The 8,270-nt window shown below is 54.6% G+C and overlaps 1 protein-coding gene across 1 annotated transcript in view; it reads right to left on the minus strand.

Annotated features, from left to right (window-relative positions):
* The window catches only part of NOVA2 (NOVA alternative splicing regulator 2), a 30,284-nt gene that overhangs the window by 13,261 nt on the left and 8,753 nt on the right, over positions 1–8,270 (minus strand). Inside the window, exon 2 of the mRNA XM_039866252.1 lies at positions 1,233–1,376. The gene's annotated coding sequence lies outside the window, so the exon portion shown is untranslated. The remainder of the gene's footprint in view (positions 1–1,232; positions 1,377–8,270) is intronic.

Consider the following 8,270-nt stretch of genomic DNA (forward strand, 5'->3'; position numbering starts at 1 on the left):
AGAGAGAGAGAGAGAAGAGGATATGAATGTGTCCTGACCTGGGCTCCAGCTCTGGTGTTTGACCTACAAAACTCCAAGGGGATTAGGATGAACTAGAAGCAGAGCCGGGCCAAAGACGCAATTCAGGGGGCCTTCCCTGGATTCCTAGATGTCAGAGCCCAGGCAGGCGTTGGTCTTGGGAGGGAGATACGGAAGGGTGAGGGGTGTTGAGAGGGATTAGAGAGAGTTGCAGGGGCCTTGACAAATGTATGGCTGGGGAGACGGAGACAGAGCGGGAGGAGAGGCAGCACACGGGCTGGGTTTAAAGAGAGAGCAGAACGGAACAAAATGGGAGGGAGCTGGGCTTAGGAGAAGGAGGGAAGCGTAAAGGGAGAGATGGGCGAGCAGAGGTAGACAGAAACGGGGCAGCCCCACGGCGGGGTTGCTGAGTACCGGCTGAGTGGGTGACTGCAGAGAGAGAGAGAGAGAGAGAGAATTGGGAGAGTAAGAGAATGAAAAGCGAGAGAATAGGAAAGGTGGAGGGAAAGGAAGAGATGGGAGGGAGATGGGAAGACACAAAGGGAGGAAAAGAGGAGTGGGGGGGAGAGGTGGGAAGCGGAGACAGATCCTGGAAGGGAGACTAAGGGAGACTAAAGGGATGGGGGGACATCCAGACGGAGCCAGAGAGACAGAGCGAAAAGAAAGGCAGGAGGAGCCGGGGAGGCGGATGCGGCTGGAGACGGAGGGCACAGAGGTGGGCGAGCCAGAGACGGCATGCGAAAGGCACAAAGAATGACACAGAGAGGACCAGTGGGACTCAGGGTGGGCGAGACGGGATGACTGAAATCCAAAGGGAAATACTCGGGGAAAGGAGTGGGGGGGTGTGTAACAGACAAGCTGCCCACCCCCCCCCTGGGCTCCCGGAGGGACACCCTAACACCTGCTTCCTTTCCCCCCTCCCCACCAGCTCCTCCAACTGACCCAAAGGGGCAGGTGTGTGGGAAGGGGCACATCTGCCAGCACATCATGCAAATGAGCTCATGAATATGCAGCAGGCCCATTGTTTTGCCCTGCCCCCACCCCCATCTGCTCTGGCCTGAGTGGGGGGGGGCCTGAGGGCAGCTCTGTCCCCTTAGCAGGAGGGGAGGTCTCCCCCACAGTCTCACTGCTCCTGGGCAGCCCCTCCCCGTCATCCTGGGCCCAGGTGGGAGGGACGGGAGGCCCCCCGAGCAGAGTCTTGGGCAGGGGCTCACCGGGGTAGAAGTCTTTGGACTTGGAGAGCTTGATGGTGGCTCCCGTCTCCTTCTGTAGCTGCACGATGGTCTGCCCACCTTTGCCGATGATGGAGCCTGCCGCGTAGCTGGGGATCAGCACCTTCAGGAAGTATTCGCCTTCCTCTGCAGGGGCACACACGGTGGGAGGGGAGTCAGAAGGGGTGCTCTTCACTTTGAGAGGGTACCCCGAAGGATGTGCCAGCCCGGAAACCACTAGGATCATGGTAACATACGGGAGCAACGGCCATGAGAACGGCCGTAAGGAGATAATAATAATAACGATATTCATTCATTCATTCATTCATTCATTCCACAAACAGGTACTGAGCACCTGCTGCGTGCTTGGCACCGTTCCAGTGAAACAGCCATGAAGAAAGCAGACAAAGCTCCGTGATTTTTGTGGGCAAAATAAGGCTAAAAGAGTTTTCGCGATTCAGCTGAGAGCTTGCACAGCTCCTTCTTCTAGAGGGGGGAGACAGACGGTATGGTTTGTGTCAGGTGGTGGTAAGTACTAGGAAAACAAAAAAACAGGCAGGCAAGGGGGTGGGGAGTGTAGGGGTGGCACTGTCAGAGAACGTGGCCTTTGATAGCAAACACTCTATAGCACCGATGTGTGCTGGATTCTCTAACAAGTACTTACAAATACTTCATTTAATTTTCACACTAATGCGATGAGAAAGGTACTTAAAAAAAAACAAACCCAAAACATTCTACAGACAGGAAAACAAAGCTGGAGACATCGCCCCAGTTCGCAGAGCTAGTCGGTGGCCGAGACGTCCATGCTCTGAACCATTACGATATGCTCTATCCAGGCCCTGGGGGAGGAGAGTCAGAACCATGTGACTGTGGAGCGAGAGCGAGTGCAAAGGCCCTGGGGTGGGTCTGTGCCTGGGCTGTTTGAGGGAGAGTGAGGCGTGGCCCCAGTGGGGTGGTGGAGGTGGTGGCGTGTTGAGGCTTGGGGGCCACGGTGAGGTCTTTGGTTTTTGCCCGAAGTAAGATGGGAGCCACAGAGGCTTCTGAGCAGAGGAGGGGTGTGATCTGACTGAGGTTTCAAGAAGATCCCTCTGACGCCCAGGAGGTGAGCAGACTATGTATGAGAGGCGAGGGTGGAAGAGCCGGGAGCCCAGTGAGAAGGCGACTGGGCCAGACAGGAGCGGGTGGTGGGCTGACAGGTGGAAGGGGTGAGGAGGGAGGGAGGAGGAGGGCTGCATTCTGGGGTTCTCGGTGCTCACTACCACCCAGCGCTGTGCTGAGTGTTTGGCAAACTTGACCTCATCTGTTTCTCATGACTACCAGTGAGGTGGCTAGAATGAGACCCATTTTTAAATAAGAGGAAACTGAGGCGCAGAGAGGCTCACGGAAAGGAGGGTGCCTGCCCAAGGTCACCCGCCCAAGACGGTCAAATGCAATTGTGCTGCGTTCTTGGCCCTCCGCTGCTCAGCACCCTCCCCTGCCGGTGGCAACAGCTCAGAGACAGTGTCAAAGACCTGGAGTCCCAAGATGGTGCCAAGGGTGTCCGTGAGGCTTTGGCCGGTCTTTGTTAGGGACCCATTTTCATGGTCATGTGCAAAGCACTTCGTCAACGCCGTCGCAAGGCCCGTGCCCAGCCTCTCCTTCCTTCTGACCAAACTGTTGCATCCAAGTCCTTCTACGGTAAAACTTCCAGAGCCTTCTCAGTATAAGTCCCTTGGTGATTTGGCCCCGCCCACCTTTCCAGCTCCACATCCTCACCTTCCTCTACGCACACCAGACACACTTTCTTTTCTGTTCCTCAGACATTTCCTCTTCTGTCCCACCCCAGGGCCTTTGCACGTTTTCTGCCTGGAACCCGCCTCTCCCAGTGAATTCTTCTTGTCCTCAGGACCCCGCTCAAATGCCGCTTCTTCTCGGAAGCTTTCCTCGAACTCTGAGGAGGGGATGGATCCCGTTTCATGCCGTCAGAGCACTGTACCACAGAAGTGCATTGTGGGTCATGTCCCTAGACCCTCGTGCCCCAGGGACTCACGCAGCGCCCAGCATGCGATAAACACTGGGGAAAAAGGGTGGGGCGGGGGAGCCTGCTTCCAAGGCTTCAGGCCTCAACCATCCCCCCTGTGCAGCTTCAACGTTTTCTTTTGGCCAAGAAACCTATTTTTCAATGTTCTCCATGAAACTCCAACGCATCACAGATAAAGAGAATCCAGACCAGGCAAAAGTGGGGGGTGGGCGGGGGCTGGGAGTTCTGCAAGTCCTGGAGACTGAAGGTTCTAGGTTCCCCGATGTGCTAAGATGGGGTCTGGGAGGCGGGCCGGATGGCTGTGCTGCTTACGGGGAGGGGAACCAGAATCAGGCCTCCTGAGCCTCGAGGCAATCCTCTTCATATTTGCCCAATCAGACCATTGGGGCCTACAGGTACTAGCTCCCCCACCCCCGGACAGGTGCCTCCCATCAATCATTCTCCTGACCCCCCCCCCCCCCCCACCTAATTCAGCCTCCCTCTTGCCTGGGCTCACAGAAGTGGCCCCTTGCCTGCCCACTGGTTCTGGAAGGTTCAAAAAGATGGCGAGGCATTCTCACTGGGACTCCGTCCTCTTTCCTCCTCCGGCTCCACTCCCTGTCTCCTCTGCCCCAGCTTCCCTCTCGAAGGGAAAAGCGATTCGGCCACTCTGAAGAAAACTGGGGATGTCCCCTCACCCCATTTCCTGCGCCCTCTCTTTCACACTTCCCGGGTTTTGTCGGAATTTCCATCGGGAAACGGCAGGCGTCGGCCCTAGGCTGACGGAGTGAATTTGTCACTGGCAGGCTGTGTGGCCTTGGGCAAGCCGCCACACTTCTTTGGGTCTCAGTTTTCTCATCTGTGAAATGGGGACACGGCGGCACTACTTCATAGAATTCCTGTCATTCACAAAATGATACACCGGAACGTACTTAGGATGGTCTCAGGCACTTAAGCATCTGAGAAACGTTAGATACCGTTATTATCATTATTACCTGCTTCACAGACACAGGTAAAGTCCTTATCGCACACAGCGTCTAGCACACAGCGAGTGCTCTATAAGTGGGGAAATGAGCCTCTAAGTTTTGGGGTTCTGTTGGGAAATAGGAGGAGGAGGAGGGGACACCCCACTTCCTCCATCGTCCACGTCCCTCTGTACTATCATTTCCTTCTTTCTTCTCTTTCTCTTCCGTCCCTTCCTCCAGCAAATCCTTCCTGGGCACCCACCATGTGCCAGGCCTCGTTTTAGGTGCTGGCGACACGTCAGGGAACAAAATAAGCAGTCCATTTCTTTTAAGTCCACTCGCTTTTAAAATTTAAATGCATTGATTTCAGAAGACATTAGAAATCATTGCTAACGATCAGAATTTAAAGGGCTGGTTATGTCTCCCCCTCAATTCAAGTAACTTTATACAAACAATGGTCAAAAAAAAAAAGTTTGTCCACAGACCTTATAAAGCCATCTTGTGGGTGCTCAGTGGTCCCAGTATCAGACTAGTGAAAATTTGGAGCCCCCTCCTCAGGCCGGTCTCCTAGGAAGGGTGGCCAGCAGAGACCACCCGCCCATAGAAGCTCAGAACTCTAGGTCCCAGGAGTCCCTACTGTGACCACCAGTCTGGTCCTCTTCAGAATCTGCATGTCCTTCCGGTTTGCGGGGCACAACCCGCTGTGAAACCCACCTCCCCCCAGGAAGAAGCCAGGCCTCTATTTCCCAGCCTGCCTTGCAGCAAGGGGAGACACGTGACCTCAGCTGAACCCAGAGCCCCCAGACCTCACACATCTCACCCTGTTTGAACAGCCAAGACTCTCTGCCTGTGGAGAAGTTCTTCCTTCTGCTGAAGCAGAATCTAGATGCCAGAACTTTCCAGCCACCCACGCTCCACCCCACTCTTAGCTCTTCCCTTGGGGTCCGGGCAGCTCCCTCTACCATGACAGGAACTGAAGAACTGAAGATGCCAAGTTTGGCTCTCCTGATTGACCTGTATCCCCTTCGTGCCCACCCTCAGGATACTTCTAGAGGCTTCCAAAAAGCAATCGATACTCGCCCACCCTCTCCTTAAATAATGTCTACCTACCCTAAAGATCTGGGGGTGCAGTGGTATTGAGTGGCTCTGATCTTGGAGTGGGGCTCATTAATGACAGAGGTAGAGCCGAAGGGGTGTGTGTTGCAGAGGTGTTGTTTTGGGTGACAGTATGTCTGGGGGAGACCGACATACTGTCTCCCCCACGGTACCTGCTCTTGTCTCGGGGTCGGGGGTGGGAGAGCCGTGTGCTCTCTGGAAGTACGAGGAGGCTGGGGCGTGATGTTGACACCATCATGCTGTTGGTGGAAGAGAAGAGACGGCGGGGTGTGGTGTGGGACCGGAACCGCCAAGGAGGGCAGGACGCCAGGCGCGTGATGTCTTTCTGTGAATGATGGTGTCGCCCGTTTGTGTGAGAAATGTGATACAACCGGGTCTCCGAAGGGATGAGATGCCGAAAGGTGTGATGCTGTCTTTGGGTTGTGACACTGTCTCTGAGTGAGAGAAGGTGGATGGCGTACGATTTCCTCGGGGCGATTCACCGCTGGGTGGTGACATTCTCAGTGGCGATAATGATGATGATGATGATGATGATGATGACGATGGCTGCCGCTTATTGGGTGCTTACCATCTGCCAGGTCTTACGCTATGTGCTTCACACACACACAACCTCACTTAACCCACACCAGAGCCCCGAGAGGCGGAGGTAGGTCTTACAGTCCCCATTCTTCAGATGAGGAGACTGAGGCTCAGAGCAGTGACATAACTCGCCTGGGGGTCCCACACTAAGCAAATGACAGTGATGAGATGAACCCTGGGAGGTCTCAGTCTGGGGCTCTTAACCCTGATGACATTGTGTTAGAGCGTGAGGGACGCTGGGAGCAAGATCTGGCTGGCGTAAGCTACATTTGGGGTATAAGGGATGTGTGTGTGTAAGTGGGGGGCAGTGCTAGTTCAGTATATACGGGGGTGACGGAGATGGAAATACAGCCAGAGGTATGAGGGCCATTCTAGGGGCACCTTCAGAGTCAGCACCTGTACTCCAGGGGGACTGTTGGTGACTGTCTCACCAGCCTGGGGTCTCTGTCTCTCTGCCGAGTTCCCCGCTGGAGTTCCCATCCAACTCTTCGCCCACGTCCTCCTGTCCTCAGCACCTTGTCTCCTTCCCAATGGTGTCTGCCCACCAGTCACAGTGACCAGAAGCCAGTTTTAACGGCCACCGCCACCTCCAACAGAGCCCGAGAAAGGGGCGGGAATGTCAGGCTGGTGCCATGGGCAGGAGCTCAATCTGCTCAGTCTGCCACAACTTGCTGCGACACCCTGGAAAAGTCCCTCGGTCCTCTGAGCCTGTTTGTTCACCTGAAAATGGGGTTTACTATAATGTCTGCCCACACAGTGGAGCCAGCCTCCCGTGTCCTAATCACAGCGCCCACCCCCACCACTTATTCACTGACTGACTCTGGGCAAGTTACTTAACCTCTCTGTGCCTCAGTTTGCCATCTGTAAGACGGATGATGTAATAGAATCGTAAGGATTCAATAACTGCTCCATGCTCAGTGTATTCCATCATACTTCTTGGCTAGAGACCATAAACGTTAGCCATTATAATTTATTATTATTATTATTATTATTATTATTATTATTATTATTACATCATAGGGTGTTGGAAGAATTAAATGAAATACTGTGTGTAAGGCATTCAGCGATGATATTGATCGCTATTATTATCATCGCTGTGGTTACTGTTATTTCCCCATTTGGCAGATAGTAACGCTGAGGCTCAGAAGAGGGGCGAGGTTGACCCAGTGTCCCACAGCCACGAAGTGTCATCAGAAGGAGCCCTTACATTTGAGATGTAAGCCCGGCCCAGCCCTGTCCCTAAGTGTTCCTGTAAATGGAATATTTTCCCTTTGCATCTCTGGGCCTCAGTTTACCCATGGGTCGACAGGAGGGGAGGCGGCAGAGGCTGGAGGAGAGGGTCCCTAAGGGCTCATCCTAGTTTCTCCACTGCTGAGGGAGGCAGGAGGCACCAGGGTGAAGCACATGAGCCCTAGAACTGGGCACCCAGGGTTGAGTAGATTCCAGCTCCGCCACACATGAGCTGTGTGACTTTGGGCAGGTGGCTGCATTTCCCTAAGCCTCAGTTTTCCTCATCTGGAAAAGCAGCTCAGATCACCTCTGCACAGGGATGCGATGGGAGGTTAACCCATATCTCAGAGCCCGACTCGGAGCAGGTGCCAAGTACTTGGACCTGAGTGCCCTTGGCAGCATCGCTATCGTTAGGTTGCACTGCTTTGTGTGATCTGATTTTGAGAATCTCAGCCCCTGTAAGGGAAGTGTGGGACACCCCCCACTCCCCACCAGTGGGCGTGGGGCTCGACTGCTGGACTGGGCTCAAGGACCACCAGGGTCCCGGACCCTCTCCAGGACTGTGAATGGCAGTGGGGCAGGACAGAGGGAAGGAAGTCGGTGGGGCCATATTCATGTGTGTGCTGGGGGTGGGGAAGCAGGAAGAAGGACAGGAAACTCGCTCCCAACCCCTCCCCCAACTTCCCTTTCCTCCAATTTCTGCTGGACACCCTAATAGACAGCCAAGGGGTCCCTGATTCCTGTCCCACCTGGACAGAGGTTGTGTGGGGGGGCACTAGGATGGGAGAAAGAGATTCGACTTGCATTCATCTGAGGGGAGGAGGTGGGAGGTCCCCACCTCGCCCACTATAGTGCCTGGAGGCAGAGTGGGAAGGGTGCACTCTGCCTGAGGCCATCCGGCTCCCATCCGGAGGAAAAGGCCAGAGGAAGCGGAGATTTTGGCCAAGGTGACTGCCAGGAGGGGCTTGTCTGCTCTGGGGTCTCCCTCCTTCTATGGAGCTAATGGTCTGGGCTTTGAGGATCCCCACAAACCCTATGTCCTCCCTGAGTCCCCACTGGCGAGACGTACACCTAACCTTCCTGGCTTGTCTTTTATTGTCTGGTACACATTCCTTCTCAGGTCACACACACAGTGAAAGTCCCTCTTGTCTT

The sequence above is a fragment of the Pteropus medius genome, unplaced genomic scaffold (assembly GCF_902729225.1).
Source record: "Pteropus medius unplaced genomic scaffold, Ma_sr-lr_union100, whole genome shotgun sequence".
In the NCBI taxonomy this organism is placed as follows: Eukaryota; Metazoa; Chordata; class Mammalia; order Chiroptera; family Pteropodidae; genus Pteropus; species Pteropus medius.